This window comes from Coregonus clupeaformis, unplaced genomic scaffold (assembly GCF_020615455.1).
Source record: "Coregonus clupeaformis isolate EN_2021a unplaced genomic scaffold, ASM2061545v1 scaf0161, whole genome shotgun sequence".
Taxonomy (NCBI): Eukaryota; Metazoa; Chordata; class Actinopteri; order Salmoniformes; family Salmonidae; genus Coregonus; species Coregonus clupeaformis.
Window position 1 is genome coordinate 337,138 of NW_025533616.1, and position 26,831 is coordinate 363,968.

The 26,831-nt window shown below is 45.0% G+C and overlaps 3 non-coding genes and 1 pseudogene across 3 annotated transcripts; 1 reads left to right on the top strand and 3 right to left on the bottom strand.

Annotated features, from left to right (window-relative positions):
• Positions 1-11,659: 11,659 nt before the first annotated feature.
• On the bottom strand, positions 11,660-11,850 carry LOC121532430. The gene has a single exon (XR_005994328.1). It is a non-coding gene; the product is annotated as a U2 spliceosomal RNA (small nuclear RNA).
• A 3,453-nt stretch (positions 11,851-15,303) lies between these two features.
• LOC121532364 lies at positions 15,304-15,483 on the bottom strand (annotated as a pseudogene).
• A 7,408-nt stretch (positions 15,484-22,891) lies between these two features.
• On the bottom strand, positions 22,892-23,082 carry LOC121532435. Its single transcript, XR_005994333.2, has one exon. It is a non-coding gene; the product is annotated as a U2 spliceosomal RNA (small nuclear RNA).
• A 2,825-nt stretch (positions 23,083-25,907) lies between these two features.
• LOC123483880 lies at positions 25,908-26,098 on the top strand. The gene has a single exon (XR_006658343.1). It is a non-coding gene; the product is annotated as a U2 spliceosomal RNA (small nuclear RNA).
• Positions 26,099-26,831: the final 733 nt, after the last annotated feature.

The window sequence follows — 26,831 nt, forward strand, 5'->3', positions numbered from 1 at the left end:
GCACAAAGGGCAAGAAGGTAGAGACAACAATACGTCACGCGAAGCAGCCACAACTGTCAGTAAGAGTGTCCATGATTGAGTCGTTGAATGAAGAGATGGAGATAAAACTGTCCAGTTTGAGTGTTTTTTGCAGTTCGTTCCAGTCGCTAGCTGCAGCGAACTGAAAAGCGGAGCGACCCAGGGATGTGTGTGCTTTGGGGACCTTTAACAGAATGTGACTGGCAGAACGGTTGTTGTATGTGGAGGATGAGGGCTGCAGTAGGTATCTCAGATAGCGGGGAGTGAGGCCTAAGAGGGTTTTATAAATAAGCATTTACCAGTGGGTCTTGCGACGGGTATACAGAGATGACCAGTTTACAGAGGAGTATAGAGTGCAGTGATGTGTCCTATAAGGAGCATTGGTGGCAGATCTGATGGCCGAATGGTAAAGAACATCTAGCCGCTCGAGAGCACCCTTACCTGCCGATCTATAAATTACGTCTCCGTAATCTAGCATGGGTAGGATGGTCATCTGAATCAAGGTTAGTTTGGCAGCTGGGGTGAAAGAGGAGCGATTACGATAGAGGAAACCAAATCTAAATTGAACCTTAGCCTGCAGCTTTGATATGTGCTGAGAGAAGGACAGTGTACCGTCTAGCCATACTCCCAAGTACTTATATGAGGTGACTACCTCAAGCTCTAAACCCTCGGAGGTAGTAATCACACCGGTGTGGAGAGGGGCATTCTTCTTACCAAACCATATGACCTTTGTTTTGGAGGTGTTCAGAACAAGGTTAAGGGCAGAGAAAGCTTGTTGGACACTAAGAAAGCTTTGTTGTAGAGCGTTTAACACAAAATCCGGGGAGGGCCCAGCTGAATATAAGACTATCATCTGCATATACAGTGCCCTCCACAATTATTGGCACCCCTGTTTAAGATGTGGTCGAGGACTTCCAAAAATTCTCCTTTTTTTTTTAAACAACATAGAACCCAAATGCAAAAAAAGAGAAAAATCCAACCTTTTATTTAAGTTCATTACTTTGGTGTAAAAAAAAAAAATCACACATTTAGAAAAAAAAACTTGAAATCATGTGTCCCACAATTATTGGCACCCCTGATGTTAATACTTTGTACAACCCCCCTTTTGCCAACAAGACAGCACTTAATCTCCTCCTATAACATTTCACAAGATTGGAGAACACAGAGAGAGGGATCTTTGACCATTCTTCTTTGCACAATCTTTCTAGATCATCCAGTGTCCTGGGTCCTCTCTTATGCACTCTCTTCTTTAGCTCGCCCCCACAGGTTTTCGATTGGGTTGAGGTCTGGGGACTGAGATGGCCATGGGAGGACCTTGAGTTTGTGACTGCTGAACCATTTTTGTGTAGATTTTGCCACATGTTTTGGATCATTATCCTGCTGAAAGACCCAATGACGACCCATCTTCAGCTTTCTGGCAGAGGCCATCAGGTTTTTATTTAAAATGTCCTGGTAGTTCAAAGCGTTCATAATGCCATGCACCCTAACAAGGTTCCCAGGGCCTTTGGAAGAGAAACAGGCCCACAGCATCACAGATCCTCCACCATACTTCACGGTGGGCATGAGGTGCTTTTCGGCATGCTCATCTTTTGTTTTACGCCAGACCCACTTAGAGTGTTTGTTGCCAAAAAGCTCAATCTTAGTCTCATCTGACCAAAGCACACGATCCCAGTTGAAGTCCCAGTGCCGCTTAGCAAACTCCAGACGTTTACGTTTGTGAGTGTTAGTGAGAAAAGGCTTTTTCCTTGCATGCCTCCCAAACAGCTTGTTGGCATGTAGAGAGCATATGATGGTTGTTTTGGAGACTTTGTGACCCAAAGATGCCACTCTTTGATGCAATTCTGTGACAGTGAGCTTAGGACTTTTTTTTACTTCTCTTACCATCCTCCTCATTGTGCGTTGTGGCAAGATAAACTTGGGACCTCTTCCAGCCTTGTTTGTCACCGTTCCAGTTGTTTTAAACTTCTTAATGATTCCTCTGACTGTAGATACGGGCAAGTTAAGGCGAGTGGCTATTTTCTTGTAGCCATTGCCTGACTTATGAAGGTCGACACAAATCTGCCTTACTTGAATGGTGTGTTCTCTTGTCTTTGCCATGTTGACAAATGGGTAAGAGAATTAGGCCTCTGTGTCACGTCATATTTATACCCCAGGGAAACAGGAAATCATGAATTACTAATTAAAAGTTCCTAGATACCCTGACCAACTTTAGCAACTACAGAAAAATATATTTAAAAAAAAAAATCAATTAAAATTTTCAGCGGAATTGTTAGGGGTGCCAATAATTGTGGGACACATGATTTCACTTTTTTTTTTTTTTAAATGTGTGATTTTTTTTTGTTACCACCAAAGTAATGTACTTAAATAAAAGGTTGGATTTTTCTCTTTTTTTGCATTTGGGTTCTATGTTGTTTAAAAAAAAAGGAGAATTTTTGGAAGTCCTCGACCACATCTTAAACAGGGGTGCCAATAATAGTGGAGGGCACTGTAAATGGATGAGAGAGTTTCCTACTGCCTGAGCTATGTTGTTGATGTAAATTGAGAAGAGCGTGGGGCCTAGGATCGAGCCTTGAGGTACTCCCTTGATGACAGGCAGTGGCTGAGACAGCAGATGTTCTGACTTTACACACTGCACTCTTTGAGAGAGGTAGTTAGCAAACCAGGCCAAAGACCCCTCAGAGACACCAATACTCCTTAGCCGGCCAACAAGAATGGAATGGTCTACCGTTTCAAAAGCTTTGCCCAAGTCAATAAAAATAGCAGCACAACATTGCTTAGAATCAAGGGCAATGGTGACATCATTTAGGACCTTTAAGGTTGCAGTGACACATCCATAACCTGAGCGGAAACCAGATTGCGTACCAGAGAGAATACAATAGACATCAAGAAAGCCAGTCATTTGATTATTTACAAGTTTTTCAAACACTTTTGATAAACAGGCAAAATATAAATTGACCTATAACAGTTAGGATCAGCTTGATCTCCCCCTTTAAATAAAGGACACACCGTGGCTGCCTTCCAAGCAACGGGAACCTCCCCAGAGAGGAGAGACAGGTTAAAAAGGTCAGAGATAGGCTTGGCGATGATAGGGGCTGCAACCTTAAAGAAGAAAGGAGCTAAACCATCTGACCCAGATGTTTTTTTGGGGTCAAGTTTAAGGAGCTCCTTTAGCACCTGGGAAAAAGAGGGAGGAGCATCAGGGCTAGTCATATTCGAAGGTGTGGGAGATGAGGAAATGTTGGATGGGCAACGAGGCATGGCTGAGTCAAATAGGAATCCTGACTTAATGAAGTGGTGATTAAAGAGCTCAGCCATGTGCCCTTATCAGTAACAACCACATCATCAACATTAAGGGACATAGGCAGCTGTGAGGAGAAGGGTTTATTCTCTAGGTCTTTAACCGTTTTCCAGAATTTATTGGGGTTAAACCCACAGAGAGAGAACTGCTCCTTAAAGTAACTAACAATACCACTGAAAATATATAAAAAACGAAGGTCCAAGCGTCTTCGACAGAGGGGATCAAGCTGATTCTATACCAATTGACAGAGGCCAGGTCATGAAGGAAGGCTTGCTCATTAAAGTGTTTTAGCAAGTGTCTATGACAAATCAGGACAGGTCATTTCACTGAGCAGCCATTACGAACACAGGCTGTAAAACAGTGATCACTAAGGTCATTACAGAAAAACAGTGTGGCGGGGGTACCTGTACCAGACAGAGGGAGACAGGGCAGACGGTGAACAGATCGGCAGGTGGAATGCAAGCAGCAGGCAACGGGAGTAGGTGTCACACCCACTCGTGATACGTTTTTTTTCTTTTTTCGGGAGGCAGATTCCTTGTAGAAAATCCCAGCTTGCTAGCTAACGTAGCTAGCAAGTGTCTGTCCGCCGTTTTTTTTTTTTCCACGTGGAAAGGTGGTCGTTAGCTAGCAATATCTCTTCAGTTTCGGCGAATGGTCCTTTACGACGTCCAAACAAAGTTGTCCTGTGGCTGTTGTATTTTGGCGATTGCGAAATAGGCAGTGCTTAATTTGTAAATCGGGAGGTGCCGGAACAAAAAGCGAGCGCGAGAGGAGGGTGACCTGAGGAGCTCTGAGGTACCGGAACTCATGAGGGCAAAAACCCACCTTTACAATAAAGCATTGCATGCATAGCATCACATTTGCGTAGTGGCATAGAGCAGTAGAGTAGAGGCACTTATAGAAGTTGCACACATGGGAAACACTTTTTGTGGCCTTTTACGAACACATTTCATGCAATTCTACAACATTTTACATGACTGGAGACTTTGGCATAATCTTTTCTAATGCTGCGTTCAAAACAACTGGGAACTCGGAGTTGGGAAATCTCCGACTTCCGTCTTCAGTGCGTTCAAGACAACTGGGAAATCAGGGAAAAAACGAGCTCTAACTGGGAAAATTCGTTTTGAACGGTCATCCTTCTAGGAATTCGAAGTGGGGAGCTCTGGCCTCTTTCTAGAGCTCAGACTCTCCGACCTGAAGATCATTGACGTCATGATTCGACCTCGTTTTTTTCTCTGACTCCCAGTCATCTTCAAAGCACCATAATACCTCACAAATGATCGAAATGACAGGGTACTTTGACACTGATAAACTGAGATCAATGAAAACGACCTTGTCTTGAATCCATCATTAGCCTAGGCCTAGTTGTGTGGAGACATATTGTAGGCACTCGCTGGTGATGGCCTATGCGCTCGTGCCAAAAGCCTCTCTCGTTCAACTTTGTCAAAAAAAACAATATTTGGAAGTTGATCAAATATTTTGGTAGCCTACAGCTGACATATTAGAGTATTCTCTTTTCAGCAGGAGCCATGTGTTTTTCCGCGATTGTAATCTATTTGAAATATTGAGAAAGGCCAGTATTTGAAATATTGAGAAAGGCCAGTTTTGTCTGCATCCTGTTTGTTCACTGACATATTTGCCGCGCGTATACCTTGTATTGGGCTGCATTCCACGGCTAGGCTATTTTTAAAAGAAGCCATTTATCCTCTGTGGCAAATGTTTAGGCTTTCTCGTGGTGTAGTAGGCTACTCTGAAATATTTAATTTCTTCCTGAACAGACAGCAGTAACTCTAACTTTGGCAGACGTATTTCAATTTCTCATGCGTGCTGCAGCTTCCTCCAGAACCCTTCGCGCGGCTATTATTCTATAAGGAAAAAAATCATCTTAAGTGCAACGCTGGAGAGATGAGTTGCAGGCTCATGTCTATCAAAGCAGAGAGAGAGAGAGATCATAGAAAGTGAATCTCATTCTAGTTCTGTGAGAGATACTGTACGGGGCAGACGGCGTATATGACGTTGTGTGGGCGAGCGATTTGCAGATGTCATCGCTGTGAACAGAGTGCTCCATGGTGGCGTTGGGGTTATGGTATGGGCAAGCATAAGCTAGAGGTAACCCGAATGAACTTTGATCGAGTATATTATAATAATAATATTTTTTAATTTTTTTAATCAAGAATCAAATTTGATGTGTATGAAATTGTTTGGTGAAATTCTGCACCTTGGATAGTTGTACTTCCAATTTTGATCATGATTTAGTGACTGCATGGATCTACTGGGATTTCCTGTTTTGTCTACTGGACTCAAGAGACAAGTATACTTGTGTTAATCTTTTTGCAGGCAGTCGTGTTCTTTTGATGAATGTATTTGCAATTTTAACGGTATAATATAGTTTTGATGAATGTATGTATATTTTAAAAAGACAACTACATTTTGAAAACCAATTTACTGTTTTGCAAAAGTTGTTTGTCTTGTGGACTTTTTTTGAAAATCGACAACCTTGTTCAAAAAATGCTTGTATGCGATTGAGAGAAACTGTAAATCGGTAAATACAGTTGCTCCCTGATTAAATAGTACAAGAGTACACCATGCTGGACAAAAATGCTTACAGCACATGGTTTTCCCAGGCAGTCTTCCCATCCAAGGACTAACCAGGCATGACCTTGCTTAGTTTCCAAGACCGGGCATATTGAGGCTAGGCCGTAAGACAGTGACTGTATTGTATATATGATATGTACATATGCCTCCAGTGAAGGAATAACTCTTGGTACACTATATGAAGTTTGACACTCAAGAAAGTGCAGTGAGAAATCATAGAAATAGAATCAATGGGATAAATAGCCATAGTTACTTTGTAACACAGGAAGATGAAGAACAAACCATGCTTTAATTTCAATGGCATATATTAGAATTTTGTAAAAATAGCAGGCCTATCGAATAATGACTTCAGGCAAATACATAAAATAACGTTACAGGTATGAGAGGCATTCCATGTTACCAGTACATGACTTTAGTCAATAGAATAGGCGACTGACTTGACCACCACGACTTAGTCATCATCGACACTGAGATGAACTACCTCATCTCAAGATGGCGTAGCAGTGCGGTCGTATACTCTTGTGTGTCCGTGTAAATAGCCTGTTTTTTTCGTACATATTTCCATATCACACTTTTCATCCTTCTACTAAATATACTTTCCTGTAACCCGCCTCACTCAATGTGGAACGGATTCTATTATTGACTTACCTTTTATCTAGAATCTCCAGTTGAAACTAGCTAGCCAGCTAACTAGCTACTTGCTATTAGCCACCGTTAGCGGTTTTTCACCCAGAACATTGGATTTTCTGCCGGAATAACTGAATCACTGGACATTAACACCGGATCACAACTAGCTAGCCGCAACCAAATGGATGTTGCTGTTGGCTAATCACCACTGCCCCCAAAGCAAGCACCAGTTAGCCTTGAGCTAGCCTCGAGCCAGGCCCACATCCCGGCTATCTACCTCTCTGTCTACCGGACGGGAGTAGCCAGCTAACTAGCTACTTGCTATTAGCCACCGTTAGCGGTTTTTCACCATTGTCCATGGCCTGCACTACCTACCAGCCAGCTCTAGCCTGGACTATTATCGGCCAGTCTGCACTGTCTGCACAGCACGTTATCGACCCAGAACATATCGGTTTTTCTGCCGGAATCACTGAATCACTGGACCTTTAACACCGGATCATCGGTGTTAGCATCAGCTAGCTAGCTGCAGCCAAATGGATGTTGTTGTTGGCTAATCAACCTTGAACTAGCCTCGAGTCAGGCCCATCTCCCGGCTATCTACCTCTCTGTCAACCGGACGGGACCTCTGGTGATGTAGAGGTTAACCCAGGCGCTGCAGCCCCCAGTATCACTAATACTCCCCAGGAGCTATCATTTGTTGACTTCTGTAACCGTAAAAGCATTGTTTTTTTGCATGTTAACATCAGAAGCCTCCTCCCTAAGTTTGAGTTATTCACTGCGTTAGCACACTCCGCCAACCTTGATGTTCTAGCAGTGTCTGAATCCTGGCTTAGGAAGGCCACCAAAAATTCAGAAATGTCCATCCCCAACTACAACATTTTCCGTCTAGATTGAACTTCCTAAGGGGGTGGAGTTGCAATCTACTGCAGAGCTCTATCATACTATCCAGGTCTGTGCCCAAACAGTTTGAGCTCCTACTTCTAAAAATCCACCTTTCCAGAAATAAGTCTCTCACTGTTGCCACTTGCTACAGACCCCCCTCAGACCCCAGCTGTGCCCTGGACACCATATGTGAACTGATTGCCCCCCATCTATCCTCAGAGTTTGTACTTCATGACCTAAACTGGGATATGCTTAACACCCCGGCCATCCTACAATCCAAACTAGATGCCCTCAATCTCACACAAATTATCAAGGAACCTACCAGGTACAACCCTAAATCTGTAAACATGGGCACCCTTATACAGTGGGGAGAACAAGTATTTGATACACTGCCGATTTTGCAGGTTTTCCTACTTACAAAGCATGTAGAAGTCTGTAATTTGTATCATTGGTACACTTCAACTGTGAGAGACGGAATGTAAAACAAAAATCCAGAAAATCACATTGTATGATTTTTAAGTAATTAATTTGCATTTTATTGCATGACATAAGTATTTGATGACCTACCAACCAGTAAGAATTCCGGCTCTCACAGACCTGTTAAATTTTCTTTAAGAAGCCCTCCTGTTCTCCACTGATTACCTGTATTAACTGCACCTGTTTGAACTTGTTACCTGTATAAAAGACACCTGTCCACACACTCAATCAAACAGACTCCAACCTCTCCACAATGGCCAAGACCAGAGAGCTGTGTAAGGACATCAGGGATAAAATTGTAGACCTGCACAAGGCTGGGATGGGCTACAGGACATTAGGCAAGCAGCTTGGTGAGAAGGCAACAACTGTTGGCGCAATTATTAGAAAATGGAAGAAGTTCAAGATGACGATCAATCACCCTCGGTCTGGGGCTCCATGCAAGATCTCACCTCGTGGGGCATCAATGATCATGAGGAAGGTGAGGGATCAGCCCAGAACTACACGGCAGGACCTGGTCAATGACCTGAAGAGAGCTGGGACCACAGTCTTAAAGAAAACCATTAGTAACACACTACGCCGTCATGGATTAAAATCCTGCAGTGCACGCAAGGTCCCCCTGCTCAAGCCAGCGCATGTCCAGGCCCGTCTGAAGTTTGCCAATGACCATCTGGATGATCCAGAGGAATGGGAGAAGGTCATGTGGTCTGATGAGACAGAAATAGAGCTTTTTGGTCTAAACTCCACTCGCCGTGTTTGGAGGAAGAAGAAGGATGAGTACAACCCCAATAACACCATCCCAACCGTGAAGCATGGAGGTGGAAACATCATTCTTTGGGGATGCTTTTCTGCAAAGGGGACAGGACGACTGCACCGTATTGAGGGGGGGATGGATGGGGCCATGTATCGCGAGATCTTGGCCAACAACCTCCTTCCCTCAGTAAGAGCATTGAAGATGGGTCATGGCTGGGTCTTCCAGCATGACAACGACCCGAAACACACAGCCAGGGCAACTAAGGAGTGGCTCCGTAAGAAGCATCTCAAGGTCCTGGAGTGGCCTAGCCAGTCTCCAGACCTGAACCCAATAGAAAATCTTTGGAGGGAGCTGAAAGTCTGTATTGCCCAGCGACAGCCCCCGGAAACCTGAAGGATCTGGAGAAGGTCTGTATGGAGGAGTGGGACAAAATCCCTGCTGCAGTGTGTGCAAACCTGGTCAAGACCTACAGGAAACGTATGATCTCTGTAATTGCAAACAAAGGTTTCTGTACCAAATATTAAGTTCTGCTTTTCTGATGTATCAAATACTTATGTCATGCAATAAAATGCAAATGAATTACTTAAAAATCATACAATGTGATTTTCTGGATTTTTGGTATCCAGGTATCCTGGATGGATATCGATCTCATTCTGTCAGTAGAGGATGCCTGGTTGTTCTTTAAAAGTGCTTTCCTCTCAATCGTAAATAAGCATGCTCCATTCAAAAAATTCAGAACTAAGAACAGATATAGCCCCTGGTTCTCCTCAGACTTGACTGCCATTGACCAGCACAAAAACATCCTGTGGCGTACTACATTAGCATTGAATATCCCTTGTTTCAGGGAAGTTAGGAACCAATATACACAAGCAATTAGGAAAGCAAAGGCTAGCTTTTTCAAACAGAAATGTGCATCCTGTAGCACTAACTCCAAAACGTTTTGGGACACTGTAAAGTCCAGAGAGAATAAGAGCACCTCCTCCCAGCAGCCTTACTGCACTGAGGCTAGGAAACACTGTCACCACCGATAAATCTACAATCATCGAGAATTTCAACAAGCATTTTGCTACGGCTGGCCATGCTTTCCACCTGGCTACCACTACCCCGGCCACCAGCTCTGCACCCTCCGCTGCAACTTGCCCATGCCCCCCACACACAAATTCAGACAGTTGATGTTCTGAAAGAGCTGCAAAATCTGGACCAAACAAATCATCTGGGCTAGACAATCTGGACCCTTTCTTTCTAAAATTAGCCGCCGAAATTGTCGCAACCCCTTTTACTAGCCTGTTCAACCTCTCTTTCGTAACGTCTGAGATCCCCAGAGATTGGAAAACTGCCGCGGTCATCCCCCTCTTCAAAGGGGGTGACACTCTATATCCAAACTGTTACATACCTATATCCATCCTGCCCTGCCTTTCGAAAGTTTTTGAAAGCCAAGTTAACAAACAGATCACCGATCATTTCTAATCACACCGTATCTTCTCCGCTATGCAATCCGGTTTCCGAGCTGGTCATGGGTGCACCTCAGCCACACTCAAGGTCCTAAACAATAATATAACTGCAATCGATAATAGACAGTACTGTGCAGCCGTCTTCATCGACCTGGCCAAGGCTTTCAACTCTGTCAACCACCGCATTCTTATTGGCAGACTAAACTCTTTCCTCAGTGTATATCAATGATGTCGCTCTTGCTGCTGGTGATTCTCAGATCCACCTTTACGCAGACGACACCATTTTGAATACATCTTGCCCTTCATTGGACACTGTGTTAACAAACCTCCAAACGAGCTTCAATGCCATACAACACTCCTTCCGTAGCCTCAAACTGCTCTTAAACACAAGTAAAACTAAATGCATGCTCTTCAATCGAACTCTGCTGGCACCCACCCGACTAGAATCACTGCTCTCGACGGGTCTGACCTAGAGTATGTGGACAACTACAAATACCTAGGTGTCTGGTTAGACTGTAAACTCTCCTTCCAGACTCACATTAAGCATCTCCAATCAAAAGTTAAATCTAGAATCTGCTTCCTATTTCGCAACAAAGCCTCCTTCACTCATGCTGCCAAACATGCCCTCGTAAACTGACTATCCTACCGATCCTTGACTTCGGCGATGTCATTTACAAAATAGCCTCCAACACTCTACTCAAATTGGATGTAGTCTATCACAGTGCCATTCGTTTTGTCACCAAAGCCCCATATACTACCCACCACTGTGACCTGTACGCTCTTGTTGGCTGGTCCTCACTACATATTCGTCGCCAAACCCACTGGCTCCAGGCCATCTATAAATCACTGCTAGGCAAATCCCTGCCTTATCTTAGCTCATTGGTCACCATAGCAACACTCACCCGTAGTATGCGCTCCAGCAGGTATATCTCACTGGTCATCCCCAAAGCCAACACCTCCTTTGGCCGCCATTCCTTCCAGTTCTCTGCTGCCAATGACTGTAACGAACTGCAAATATCTCTGAAGCTGGAGACTCTTATCTCCCTCACTAACTTTAAGCATCAGTTGTCAGAGCACCTTACCGATCACTGAACCTGTACACAGCCCACCTGAAATTAGCCCACCCAACTACCTCATCCCCATATTGTTATTTATTTTGCTCATTTGCACCCCAGTATCTCTATTTGCACATCATCTCTTGCACATCTATCATTCCAGTGTTAATACTAATTGTAATTATTTTGCACTATGGCCTATTTATTGCCTTACCTCCATAACTTGCTACATTTGCACACACTGTATATATATTTCTGTTGTATTTTTTGACTTTGTGTTTTGTTTTACCCCATATGTAACTCTGTGTTGTTGTTTTTATCGCACTGCTTTGCTTTATCTTGGCCAGGTCGCAGTGGTAAATGAGAAATTGTTCTCAACTGGCTTACCTGGTTGAATAAAGGTGAAATAAAATAAAAAATAAATAAAAAGGTAATTCCATCATGATCCTAATAAAAGAACACTAAGCCAGTCTATTGACTTTACGTACTTCTTCTTTACAATCACAGGGGGTGCACCGTTCCTGGAGGTACTGCAATACCAGGTCGATGCGTGGAGTGGACGGAGCAAGCCCCTATTCCATCTCCCTATTCCAAAAATCAATTTAATATATGGTCCCCAGATAGGGGACGTATCAGATATTAAACTGATAAGAACAGATACTACACTTGATCTTAGCCAAAAGGCCGAGAAGCGATACGGCAATGCTTTCGGAAGGAAGGTGCCGTTCTCCGACACGACAAATTCATTGACGGTTACAACAAAATGAGCTCTGTAATCTTTCCGTCACCACTGGTCCAGGTGAAGCCCTCCTCTCTTGGATGCAAGGTTTTAAAACAGTCAGTTAGTTTAAAATCCCTGCACAACCCTTGCAATAAGACACTTGACCTATCTACCTTAAAATCCTCTCCCGCTCCTCTCCTATCTGCTCTGCTTAAAACACAGTTAAAGTCCCCACCCACCACTAGAGGATCCCTACCCAGCATGTGGGACTGCAGGTCTTCTAATAGTGTGCACCGGTCATGTTTGTTATTAAAACCATATACATTTAGTACGTTAAAATCCCTCCCCATAAAGGTGCAGTTGGCTAAAAGAGCACGCCCCCCAACCACCACTGTGCTCCCCCTCAACACCACCTGTGGGGTCTTGAATAAAATGGCAACACCATCGTTTTTGTTAAAATTGGATCCGCTCCAAATGGAGGGCCCCTGCTGCCACTTCTCCTCCCATTTCCTGTAAGAGGATAAAAAGGGTAGACCACACTCCTGTAATAAAAACACATCTGAATTAACACTTTCTAAAAAGGATAAAACCGACTGTGCTCTTACTTCTGTTTTTACACTCCTAACGTTAATGGTGGTGATGTTAAAAGCCATGAAAGAGGTGAGTAAAAACAGTGCTAAAAGGAAAGAAGGCATTAAAACAGTTTAAAAGGGGTTATTTTTCAGGTCCTTTCTCTCTCTCCCTACGGGGTAAGGGGGGGGCGGTAGGGAGAGGAGGTTAAAACTGGGTTTAAAAACGAGTCCTGGTTTGGAGAGTTGGATGGGAAGACCGTGGATTCCTCCTCCCCCTGGGAGCTCACCCACTCCAATTTGCCTTTCTTTTCCTCGCCCTGTTCGGGGTCGGAGAGCTCCTCTGCGTTTCTCTTCCGTTGGGGAAGGTGTTCGTCCAGGGTCTCTCCCCCCTCTCCTGTACCTTCCTCACTTGACACTGTCGTTTCTGACACTGTCATCATGCTGTCTGACCCACTTGGGGAGCTCTCACTCGCCATCTCTCCAGAGCCGTCTTTCTCGGCCCTTTCTCCTTCAGGGGTCACCTCAGTCTGGGGCAGGGGGGTTGCTAGGTGGCCATGCTCACCACACTTACGGCACAGCTTAGGCTGGTCCTGGTAATGAACATGGCCCCTGTTCTCTCAGAGGGCTATGGTGGATGGGATGGCTTTCAACCCACCATAGCCCCCGGGATCCTCCCTCTGCTGGACAGTGACCCTCCAGGACCCTGTCCAGATCCCACCGGGATCCTTCACCTGGGTCAGGGGCCCCCTCACGTTACAGTACCTCTCAACCATACTGCAACGTCCTCCGGTTGTACGGTTTCATTGTACACACGGACAATAACGGTTTTTATGCTGTTGTCCGTCAGCTTGGTCACCTCGAACATTGCTGTCAGGGACCCCTGGGTGTTCAGGGCGTTCTGGAGTCTCCCCCAGAAATCCCTCAGGAAGCTGATTACCAGCGAAACTAACATCGAAGCCCTTCCCATAAGGGAGGGTTAAGATGCCGTTCACCTGGGCGGGTTTGAAACCAAGTTATTTTTGGAGGAATTTCCTGGAGAAATCCAATCGGGATAACTCCATTGTTTTTCCTCCCTTCTCCTTTAAGAGGAGGCGCACGGCATCGTGCCTCCGCATGCCAGCCTGTGCTGCTGACATGATGGAGGTCCACTCCCTTTATCCCTACACCAGTGAGAAAATAAACACAATATGGGGGGGAAGTGTAAACACCTGAGGAAGCTGGCAGGCCCAGCTAGGCTAACAGGGCCTACCAACACCACGGGACACAAAACAAACTAACACAGCACCCAACTAAACTTATCAACAATGGAGAGAGACGCTAGGGGGAAAAGGGGGGGGGGGTTTAATCTAAACACGAAAGGACACAAGGGAAAATAAAATAAAAAAGACACACCAAACAAAACAATTAACAAAGGGCTAGGAGGCTAGCAGGCCGTACTAGCAGGTCAGGCTAAGCTAACAAGCTAGCAGGCCGGAAGACTAAAACCTCCCAGCGGACAAGAACAAACAAGAGGGAATTTTAAATGGAGTAAAGAACTGGGGAAACAATATGGATGGGGGGGACACAGGAAAACAAACAAATATTCACTAACAAGCCAAGACTGAGGGGCGAGGAGGCTAGCCAGCCTCACCAGCAGGCCAGGCTAAGCTAACCAGTTAGCAGGCCGGCCAGCCAGCAAAAAAGGCCTCCCCCAGGTGACAACAAAAACCACGAACAAAAAAAACAAGACAAGGGAAAATTCAGGGGATAGAAACAAAAGTTTAAAAGGGGTGGATGGGTTAAAGGGGGCTATAACAACAACAAGGGAACAAACAATGCCTGCCAAGCCTAAAGGGTGAGGAGGCTAGCCAGCCTCACCAGCAGGCCAGTCAAGCTAACAAGCTAACAGGCCGGCTAGCCAGCAAGCCACCCCAACTAGAAAACACTACACAAGACAATAAAAAACAAGGGGGGAAAACTAAGGGGAAACTAGGGATACAGGAGGATGGGGAAACACAAAGAACACAAACATATAAGAATGTGTTTTTTTGTTGTTGAGTAAAGTAAAAACAAAACACACAACAACAACAGCAAGCTAACACAAAGAAAAGCAATAAATAAATAAAGCAAAGGAAAGAGCCCAAAGGGCTGTAGTCCACCACCAAACCACCACCTAACCCGGGACAGAAAAAACAATAGTGCAACAGAACAACACATTTCAATAAAAATAAAGCACAAATTCTCTGCCCTCCGGCCTCCGATCGCCTCTCCAATCAAACGCAGCAACTGATAATAGTTGCTCCCTGATTAAATAGTACAAGAGTACACCATGCTGGACAAAAATAATTACAGCACTTGGTATTCCCAGGCAGTCTCCCATCCAAGGACTAACCAGGCATGACCTTGCTTAGTTTCCAAGACCGGGCATATTGAGGCTAGGCCGTGAGACAGTGACTGTATTGTATATATGATATGTACATATGCCTCCAGCGAAGGAATAAGTATTGGTACACTATATGAAGTTTGACACTCGAAAAAGTGCAGTGAGAAATCATAGAAATAGAATCAATGGGATAAATAGCCATAGTTACTTTGTAACACAGGAAGATGAAGAACAAACCATGCTTTAATTTCAATGGCATATATTTGAATTTTGTGAAAATAGCAGGCCTATCGAATAATGACTTCAGTCAAATACATCAAATAACGTTACCAGTACATGACTTTAGTCATTAGAATAGGCGACTGACTTGACCACCACTAGCAAGTCATCATCGACATTGAGATGAACTACCTCAAACGTAATCCCATCATGTATGCTAATATAGGAACATTAACCCGGTCTATTGAATTGTCCTACTTTTTCTTTACAACGACAGGGGGTGCACCGTTCCTGGAGGTACTGCAATACCAGGTCGATGCGTGGAGTGGACGGAGCAAGCCCCTATTCCATCTCCCTATTCCAAAAATCTATTTAATATATGGTCCCCAGATAGGGGACGTATCAGATATTAAACTGATAAGAACAGATTTTTCTTTTGGAATTTTTTTATTTGTCAATTCCTTTAAAACAGCTCACATTTGAAATTCATTTACACACATAAAAACGGCATAAAGTGCATTAAAACCAGCATTACATTACAATTACATTTTAAAAGGTACATGTTGTTTATTTAAAACAATAAAACAATCCTACATAAAAGTACCCATTCTAGTAAAAGCCGATTAGTAAAAGCCATTTAAAATGTGCATAAATGATTTAACAAAGTTAAAACATTTTTAAGACATAAAAAGCCTGTCAAAAAGTCACTTTGTTTAAAAAGCTGTCTTCGGTCCTTTGTACAAAAACGGGGTGAGTCCTTATCAAAAAAGCCTCCTCCTGCTCTTCCTGAATCGACTTCGTACCCGTCCGTCGGGGCCCAGAGGAGACTCCTCCCCTAGGCGCATCGCCCTAGGCGCCGCAGCGCTGTCAGGCCGTGGCCGCCGGGACCTTGGGTGTTGTGGGGGACCCTTCGCCTGGGGTCGAGGCCCCCTGTCGTTCGTACCACCCCAGGGCTTCCGTGGCTACCAAAGCCACTGCCTGGGGGGTGGTCTCAACCTGTTTCCCTACCAGCAGGTTGCGGGAGGACCACAGTGCGTCCTTCAGACACGTGAGGGTGGGCCAGAGTTGTGTGAAGGCCTTTGTTGTAATAGGCCTTCGGCCCACCCCATACAGCACGAGCTGGGGCGTTAGGTCCTCCCCTGCTGGCAGGCGTGGGGAGATCAGGGGGCCTGCTTCCTTCCACAGGTCCCGTGCGGCTCTGCACTCCCAGAGCAAGTGCCTCACCGACTCTTCTTGGCCGCAGCCTGGTCGGGGGCACGCGGATGTCCTCGCCATGACCCGGGAGTGCATAACGGCCCTGACCGGGAGGATCTCGTGGGCGACCATCCAGGACAGGTCACGGTGCCGATTCAGCAGAGCAGGATGGGCCACGTTGCGCCAAACCGTTGAGGGCTCGCCTATAGCAAGCCCGCGCACTGGACACACCGGTTCCCATTCCTGCACAAGAGAGAGAAGAGAGCGGTGTTTAGTTAAAACTGTGACAGGCTCTTTTTCCAGTTTAAAATGTCTTAAAAACTTTTGTAGCTGTATATAGTGTGTGGGGAGCAGGAAAGAGACTGGGGCTCGCAGGTCGACTGGGATCAGCCTCAGAGACCTGAGGTAAGATCCCAGCCAGAACCGTGCGAGGGCCTGGGTCTTGTTGTTGACCGGGGAGGTGGCAAGAGTAAGATGTAACGCTGTGTAGCGGCTGCCCAGGAACAAGTAGAGGTCAGGCAAGCCTTTCCCCCCCTTGAACCTGGGCCTCTTTACCACCTCCCTCCTCAGCCTCTCCCACTTGCTTCCCCACAAAAAATAAAACAACATCCGGTCCAGAGCTAAAAGAGTTTTTCGTGGGGGGATAAAAACAGAACTGATCAATAAAAGGACAGGTAAAATCACAGCCTTGATGATTAAAACCTTGCCCTCAAAAGTCAGCTGTCTCAGTCCCCAAAACCCTAGTCTCTGTCTAACTGTCCCTAACGTCCCGGTCCAATTGCCACTACCACCTCCCTCTCTGTCAAATTTAACTCCCAGAACCCTTATGTCTGTCATTCTAACTGTCAGTGGTAGTCCTGTCAAGTCTGAGTCTGCCCATGGTCCGAAAGATTGGGCCTCCGTCTTGGTTCTGTTCAGTCTCGCCCCAGAGGCTTGTCCGTACCAGTCAGTCCTGTCCAGAGTCCTGTCGACAGATAAAAGGTCAGTGCATAAAATGTTAACGTCGTCCATGTAAAAAACGCACTTGGCGGTCATCCCCCCACTCCCCGGGATACCCACCCCACTGATCCGTTGGTCCCTTCTCAAGACCTGTACCAGTGGTTCTATGCAGGCCACAAACAGGAGGGGAGATAATGGACATCCCTGACGGACGCCGCAGTGTACTCCCACTGCTCTTGACAAATGCCCATTTACAAGGATTCTGCTGGTGATGTCCCCATACAGCAATCCCACCCAAGCTAGAAACCTTTCAGGGAACCCCATTTTTTGCAGTACCTTGAAGAGGTACTGGTGTGAGACCCGATCAAAAGCTTTCTCAAAGTCTAAATTTAGGACTATAAGCCGCATGTTTCTGTCTCTCGCATAACAGATGGCATCTCTGATCAGTACTAGGCTGTCCGTGATCTTCCTTCCCGGAATGGCACAGGCTTGATCCGGGTGGATCACCTCCCCTAAAACAGAAGACATTCTGAGTGTTAAAACCTTAGTAAAAAGTTTGCAGTCAAAGTTTAAAAGGGTAATCGGTCGCCAGTTTCTAAGGTCAGTCCTGTCGTTTTTCTTGTGTAAAAGAGTCACTATCCCTGTTCTAAAACTGTCAGGTAGTCTGTCAAGATGTTCAAAGTCAGTAAAAACAGTCAGAAGTTCGTCGGCTAAAACATCCCAAAAGGTCAGATAAAACTCCAAAGGGAGGCCGTCCTCCCCCGGTGATTTACCCCTTTTAAAATGTCTCAGTCCTTTGTCCAGTTCGGTCATCGTCAGGTCTTTTATTAGGTCGTCTGTGTTGGGTAAAATTCTGTCGATGTATGATAAAACCTCCTCCATTGTTTCCTCACACACATCTTTAAAACCAAACAGTTCCCCATAAAAATCCTCGACTACCTCTTTTATTCCCTCTGTGTCTGTTTTTAAAAACCCATCTTTATCTTTTAACCCTACCATAACCCTACCCTTACTAACTATCTTCTTAAAAAAGTACCTAGTGCACTTCTCCCCCTCTTCTAATTCCCTTTCTTTGCTTCTTAAAATAACCCCCTTGCTCTTCTGTTCTGCTAAAAATGCCATCTCTTTCTTAACTTCTTTGATATCTTGGTTAAAATCAAAGCCCTGTTGATTTAGGTTAAAATAACGCTCCAGTCGCTTCTGCAGTCCCAACATGCGTCTATCTTTTTCTTTGCTTTTTTTCTTTCCTATCTCTCTAAAGAAGGTCCTCGTCTTACCCTTCACCATTTCCCACCACTGTGCTCGTGTGTCGAAGAAGTCCTGTAGCGTCTGCCACTGGCTGAACTGCTCCCTGTACTGGCTAACTACTCTATCATCTTCTAAAAGGGAGCAGTTCAGTTTCCAGGGCCCTCTTCCTACAGTCACACCCGAAGTTAGTGAAAGGGTGCACGTTAGCATTACGTGGTCTGAGAAGAAAGCAGGGGTTATTCTAGCATCAGTTGGCGGGCAGTCGCGGGTAAACAGATAGTCAATGCGAGAGGCTCTGGTGCCATCACCACTGGTCCAGGTGAAGCCCTCCTCTCTTGGATGCAGGGTTTTAAAACAGTCAGTTAGCTTAAAATCCCTGCACAACCCTTGCAATAAAACACTAGACCTATCTACCTTAAAATCTTCTCCCGCTCCTCTCCTGTCTGCTCTACTTAAAACACAGTTAAAATCCCCACCCACCACTAGAGGATCCCTCCCCAGCATGTGGGACTGCAGGTCCTCTAAAAGTGCGCACCGGTCATGTTTGTTATTAAAACCATATATATTCAGCACGTTAAAATCCCTCCCCATAAAAGTACATTTGGCTAAAAGAGCACGTCCCCCAACCACCACTGTGCTCCCCTTCACCACCACCTGTGGGGTCTTGATTAAAATAGCAACACCATCGTTTTTATTAAAATTGGAACCACTCCAAATGGAGGGCCCGTGCTGCCACTTCTCCTCTCATTTACTGTAAGAGGTTAAAAAGGGTAGACCACACTCCTGTAATAAAAACACATCTGAATTAAAACTTTCTAAAAAGGATAAAACAGATTGTGCTCTTAGTTCAGTCTTAATACTCCTAACATTTATGGTGGTGATGTTAAAAGCCATAAAATAGGTTAGTAAAAACAGTGCTAAAGAAGAAAGAAGGCATTAAAACAGTTTAAAAGGGGTTATTTAAAAACGTTCTCTCTCTCCCTGCGGGGTAAGGGGGGGTGGCAGGGAGAGGAGGTAAAAACTGGGTTTAAAAAGGATTCCTGGTTTGGGGAGTTGGATGGGAAGACCCTGGACTCATCCTCCCCCTGGGAGCTCTCCCACTCCAACTTGCCCTTTTTTCCTCTCCCTGTTCGGGGTCGGAGAGCTCCTCAGCGTTTCTCTTCCTTAGGGGAAGGTGTTCGCCCAGGGTCTCTCCCACCACTCCCACACTCTCCTCGCTTGACAGTGTCGTTTCCGACACTGTCATCATGCTGTCCGACCCACTTGGGGAGCTCTCACTCACCATTTCTCCAGAGCCGTCTTTCTCGGCCCTTTCTCCTTCAGAGGTCGCTTCAGTCTGGGGCGGGGGGGTTGGGGTGGGGAGGGTTTTTGCCTCCACTCCCACTTCTCCCACCACCGCACCTTCCGCGCACTCCACCTTATCTACCACTTCCTCCACTACTGCCACCACTTCCTCGACAACCGCCACCACCTCCTCCACTACCGCCACCTCCTCCGCTACCGCCACCTCCTCTACCACCTCCTCCGCTACCGCCACCACCACCTCCTCTACCACCTCCTCCACTACCGCTACCTTGGCAACTGCCGCTTCCTTCTTCTGGCGCTCGGAAGCCCGGTCCGCAGCCGCCGCCTCCATCCTGCCAGCCCTGACCTTATTGGCCCAGGAGGAGGGGCAGCTGCGGATGAGGTGGGACCGCTCGCCACAGAGGTTGCACGACCTTCCGTTCGTGCACTCCTCGTAGCGATGGCCCACCTCCCGGCACTTCATACAGACCACCTTGTCACAGGCGTCTGCTAGGTGGCCATGTTCACCACACTTACGACACAGCTTTGGCTGGTCTTGGTAGTGAACATGGCCCCTGTTCTCTCCGAGGACTATGGTGGATGGGATGGCTTTCAACCCACCATAGCCCCCGGGATCCTCCCTCTGCTGGACAGTGACCCTCCAGGCCCCTGTCCATATCCCATCGGGATCCTTCACCTGGGTCAGGGGCCCCTTCACGTTGCAGTACCTGCCCAGCCATACTGCAACGTCCTCCGGTTGTACCATCTCATTGTACATACGGACAATAACAGTTTTGATGCTATTGTCCGTCAGCTTGATCACCTCGAACATTTCTGCCAGGGATCCCTGCTTGTTCTGGGCGTTCTGGAGTTTCCCCCAGAACTCCCTCAAGAAGCTGGCGCCGGCGAAACTGACATCAAAGCCCTTCCCATACGGGAGGGTTAAAATGCAGTTCACCTGCGCAGGAATGAAACGGAGTTCCTTTTGGAGGAATTTTCTGGAGAAATCCAACCGGGATAACTCCATTATTTTTCCTCCCTTCTCCTTTAAAAGGAGGCGCACGGCGTGGTGCCTCCGCATGCCAGCCTGTGCTGCTGACATGATGGAGGCCCACTCCCTTTAACCCAACACCAGTGAGAAAATAAACACAATATAATAATAATAGTGGGGGAAGCTGGCAGGCCCAGCTATGCTAGGCTAGCAGGGCCTACCAAAACCCGGGACACAAAACAAACTAACTAGCACAGCACCCAACTAAACTTATCAACAATAGGGAAAGACTGTGGGGGGAAGGGGTTTAAACTAAACACAAAAGGACACGAGGGGAGGATGGGAAAAATAATAATAAAAAACACACCAAACAAACAAATTTACAGGGGGCTGGGAGGCTAGCAGGCCGCACTAGCAAGTCAGACTAAGCTAACAAGCTAGCAGGCCGGGTGCTAAAACCTCCCAGTTGACAAAACAAACAAACAAGCAAACAAGAGGGACACGAGGGAAGGATGGGAAATATAATACAAAAAACACACCAAACAAACAATGTACAAGGGCTAGGAGGCTAGCAGGCCGTGCTAGCAAGTCAGTCTGAGCTAACAAGCTAGCAGGCCGGATGCCAAACCTCCCAGATGACAAAACAAACAAGAGGGAAAAAATTGGTATAAAACGAGGGAAATAATATGGATGGGGTGACAGGACACAGAAAAAACTAACAAATACTCACAAGACAAGCCAAATTGAGGGGCGAGGAAGGCTAGCAGGCCTCACCAGCAGGCCAGACTAAGCTAACCAGCTAGCAGGCCGGCCAGCCAACAAAATGGCCCCCCAAGTGAACACAAAAGTCAATAAACAAAAAACCAAGACAAGGGAAAGTTCAGGGGATGGAAATACAATTTGAGGGGGTATGGATGGGTTACAGGGGGGGTACAATACGAACAGAAAGGGACAAACAATGCCTGCCAAGCCTAAGGGGCGAGGAGGCTAGCAGGCCAGCCAAGCTAAAAGCTAGACAGGCCGGCTAGCCAGCAAGCCAACCAAGCTAGCAAACACAAACAGAAAACAAAGGGGTAAAACTAAAGGGAAACTAGGGCTACAAGAGGATGGGGAAACACAAAGAACAAAAAATAAGATTATCAAAATGGTATATTCATCCGACGTCTGCCATGTTTTTGGATGACGTGATGACGTCGTCACTGCTCCCTTGCGTGTCTCTCTCTCGTGCTAGTGCGCGTGTGAAGTTGGGCTGTGTAAACCTAAACCGGATGCAACCTGGATATAGATGCCCCATGAATCCGCATATGCGAATGTCAGTAAATTACGTTGAAAACAACAATCGGACATCTTGGCCATAGTCTCTAGTTCTTATTATACATTAGTGACATCATCTGAGATTCAATGGCGGACATGAATAAAGATGGCGGCTCCCATGTACTAAGTTCACCTTACTATACAGTGCTCTCTATTATACAGTGCTCTCCATTCATCTTTTTTTGTATCTGCATTAGCACAGTAAACTTGATCCCAATTATAGCTCCAAGATGGCGGCAAAAAAAACAAAAAAAACATTTATTGGCACATTGAACCATGTCGCGCTCGGTAGTTTTAAAAACTGTGGGAAGTACGGACATCGTGGTTAAATAGTACAAGAGTACACCATGCTGGACAAAAATGCTTCCAGCACCTGGTTTTCCCAGGCAGTCTCCCATCCAAGGACTAACCAGGCATGACCTTGCTTAGTTTCCAAGACCGGGCATATTGAGGCTAGGCTGTAAGACAGTTTCTGTATTGTATATATGATATGTACATATGCCTCCAGCGAAGGAATAAGTATTGGTACACTATATGAAGTTTGACACTCGAGAAAGTGCAGTGAGAAAACATAGAAATAGAATCAATGGGATAAATAGCCATAGTTACTTTGTAACACAGGAAGATGAAGAACAAACCATGCTTTCATTTCAATGGCATATATTTGAATTTTGTGAAAATAGCAGGCCTATGAATAATGACTTCAGGCAAATACATCAAATAACGTTACCAGTACATGACTTTAGTCATTAGAATAGGCGACTGACTTGACCACCACTACAAGTCATCATCGACATTGAGATGAACTACCTCAAACGTAATTCCATCATTGATCCTAATATAGGAACACTAAACCAGTCAATTGAATTGTCCTACTTTTTCTTTACAACGACAGGGGGTGCACCGTTCCTGGAGGTACTGCAATACCAGGTCGATGCGTGGAGTGGACGGAGCAAGCCCCTATTCCATCTCCCTATTCCAAAAATCAATTTAATATATGGTCCCCAGATAGGGGACGTATCAGATATTAAACTGATAAGAACAGATACTACACTTGATCTTAGCCAAAAGGCCGAGAAGCGATACCGCAATGCTTTCGGAAGGAAGGTGCCGTTCTCCGACACGACAAATTCATTGACGGCTACACCAAAATGAGCTCTGTAATCTTTCCACCAAATATCAAAAATGATGGTTTTAAAAATTGGTGGCAGAGATTGGTCAGAGTTGATCAACCTCGGAAATAGACACTTTTAACTGTTACAATGTAACAAATTGGTAGGTTTCATAATCACGTGGACATCCGCCCTCCAATCGGAAACGAGAGAAAGCCTTGTCGAATTAAAACCAGATTAACAGCTAAATTGGAATAATAATCTATCAAATACGGGTGGGATAAGAGTGGTATGGTATATGTGGTAAGAGCTTTCATTGTCTGTTTATATGTCCCCTTCATTTATCCTACGGTTCTGACTTGGTGTACAGGGAGAACACTGTAAGAACGGCCCAGGTTCTGAATTCTGTCGCTGTACATTTCAAAAGTGCTGAACAAATAGTTATATTGACAACCTCCGTCCTAGCTCGCTCATTAATATCTTAATCAAAATTACGGATTGCCTCTTATCCGCTCGTCGTCCCCTTATGCGATAGTTTGTACATCTCAATTGTCAGTAGAAACCACATTTGTTTAAGCAAGTCAGCCATATCAGCTATGTTTTTTTTAAAGGCAGTAAATGAGGCTGAATGAACTGTTTCGCTGCCAGACAAGGCTCCGCTGATAACCAGGTGTAGCAGTGGTAAGGTGTTGGGACTCTGCTGTTGGGACAGCTTTATGTAGGCCCTAACAGTTTGTGGGCACCGTTTGTCACCGTTATAGTGCAATGAATGTATTGTTTAGTGTTGTGTTGGATAAGAGCTAGGTAAATTAGTAATCCGTTTGGAGAAAGGGAATTGTTTTAGATGATTCTTCCTTATGATCCCTGGAGATGAATGTGAAACCAGCCATATGGAAGCAAACTGAAAATCATATCAACATGACAATTAAATCTATCGGGGCCTCTTTCCACAGTGAAATAGGCTATAAATAGCAGTGCTAATATTCAGAATGGCCGAGATTCCGACCCAAGTTAAGCGCTTGTGAACGGAACTCAATTACCTATTTATGCGCTTTTCTCTCTATGCGTATTCTGACCTTGAATTTAAGAATGAGAATAGCATACTATTCACCCCCCTATTCGTTTGAGGTGGAGCTCGAATAAATGAAGCTGTGGCGGTGTGTCTACAGATAAACCATATTCTGACTTTGACTTAATTCCCTAATAATTCCACCGCCGGGAGGAAACCATGATCAAGGTCATGTGAACCTTCCGGTTCCAAGTGGAAAAAGCATTTACTGAATTTTTTTCTAATAGAAATAACACTATTCTCCATGCACTGTAATTTATAACTTGATATGATCTATCGAAAACAGTTAGGTAAATTAATAATCCGTTTGGAGAAGGGGATTGTAAATGTAGATGATTTTTCTTTATGATCCCTGGAGACGAATGTGAAACCAGTCATATGGAAGCAAACTGAAAATCATATCAACATGACAGTGAAATTAAGCACAGTAGGAAACTGAGCCTGGCGGTTCTGAGACTACTGACCGTTGTGTTCCATGATAATTTCGGGGATGAAATTTATAGGATTTGTTCAACCACTATTGCAGTTTTCCACATTCCAATATTTCATGGATTGAACTTGAATATGACAACTTTCGGATGATATCAAACCAGTGTATTTTTATTTGACAGCATTTTGTAAGGCTCATGTAGGCCTAATATTTTATGCACAATGTAGTGACTGTGTAAGCCTAATTGTAAAGGATGCCACCAAAGTGCCATGTTTGCAAAGTTTATTATGTGGAGACCATTTATGCGGGACCTCTCGTAGCGCTGTGGACTGTGACGCAGTGGTCTAGGCACTGGCAGTGTGCTGTGCCCACTAGGATCTGTTCGAATCATTCTGTCAGCAGCATGGGCGGCGCACAATTGGCCCAGCGTCGTCCAGGGTAGGAGGAGGGGGGGGGGAAATGGCCGTTAGGGATGTAGCTCAGTTGTTAGAGCATGGTGTTTGCAGCGCCAGGGTTGTGGTTTCGATTCCCACGGGGGGTCAGTATGAAAAATAAAATAAAAAGATAATGTAAGTCGCTCTGGATAAGAGCGTCTGCTAAATGACGTAAAATGTAGACCAAGCTATCATTACAGTCCAGTGCCATGGACATCGTGGAAGTTTGGCCTCTAGTAATTTAGGAGGACGACTTTATGCAGGCCTCCTCACAATGGCCATATCATACAAGGCTCTACAGACTGATTTAAAAACACATAGGCTTTTTTTTATTGTATACATTATTAGCGTTGATGATGTGCTGTATGTATTGAAGTCAAGTGGTTCAACAGTCAAATGCATTTTGATTGACCACATAGCACAGCTTGGCAAGGCGACGGTGGAACTCTGGCGCCACCAAGTGGACAATACCTCAGTTCCCTTGTGGCAGTATTGCTACCAGAGATATTTGATATAAAATCAAATGTTATGTCAATAATGTTATCTCCAAATTATTTCCCCCACCCGTATTTGATAGATTATTATTCCAATTTAGCTGTTAATCTGGTTTTAATTCGACAAGGCCTTCTCTCGTTTCCGATTGGAGGGCGGATGTCCACGTGACTATGAAACCTACCAATTTGTTACATTGTAACAGTTAAAAGTGTCTATTTCCGAGGTTGATCAACTCCCAATCTCTGCCACCAATTTTTTAAACCATCATTTTTGATATTTGGTGGAAAGATTACAGAGCTCATTTTGGTGTAGCCGTCAATGAATTTGTCGTGTCGGAGAACGGCACCTTCCTTCCGAAAGCATTGCGGTATCGCTTCTCGGCCTTTTGGCTAAGATCAAGTGTAGTATCTGTTCTTATCAGTTTAATATCTGATACGTCCCCTATCTGGGGACCATATATTAAATTGATTTTTGGAATAGGGAGATGGAATAGGGGCTTGCTCCGTCCACTCCACGCATCGACCTGGTATTGCAGTACCTCCAGGAACGGTGCACCCCCTGTCGTTGTAAAGAAAAAGTAGGACAATTCAATTGACTGGTTTAGTGTTCCTATATTAGGATCAATGATGGAATTACGTTTGAGGTAGTTCATCTCAATGTCGATGATGACTTGTAGTGGTGGTCAAGTCAGTCGCCTATTCTAATGACTAAAGTCATGTACTGGTAACGTTATTTGATGTATTTGCCTGAAGTCATTATTCATAGGCCTGCTATTTTCACAAAATTCAAATATATGCCATTGAAATGAAAGCATGGTTTGTTCTTCATCTTCCTGTGTTACAAAGTAACTATGGCTATTTATCCCATTGATTCTATTTCTATGTTTTCTCACTGCACTTTCTCGAGTGTCAAACTTCATATAGTGTACCAATACTTATTCCTTCGCTGGAGGCATATGAACATATCATATATACAATACAGTAACTGTCTTACAGCCTAGCCTCAATATGCCCGGTCTTGGAAACTAAGCAAGGTCATGCCTGGTTAGTCCTTGGATGGGAGACTGCCTGGGAAAACCAGGTGCTGGAAGCATTTTTGTCCAGCATGGTGTACTCTTGTACTATTTAACCACGATGTCCGTACTTCCCACAGTTTTTAAAACTACCGAGCGCGACATGGTTCAATGTGCCAATAAATGTTTTTTTTGTTTTTTTTGCCGCCATCTTGGAGCTATAATTGGGATCAAGTTTACTGTGCTAATGCAGATACAAAAAAAGATGAATGGAGAGCACT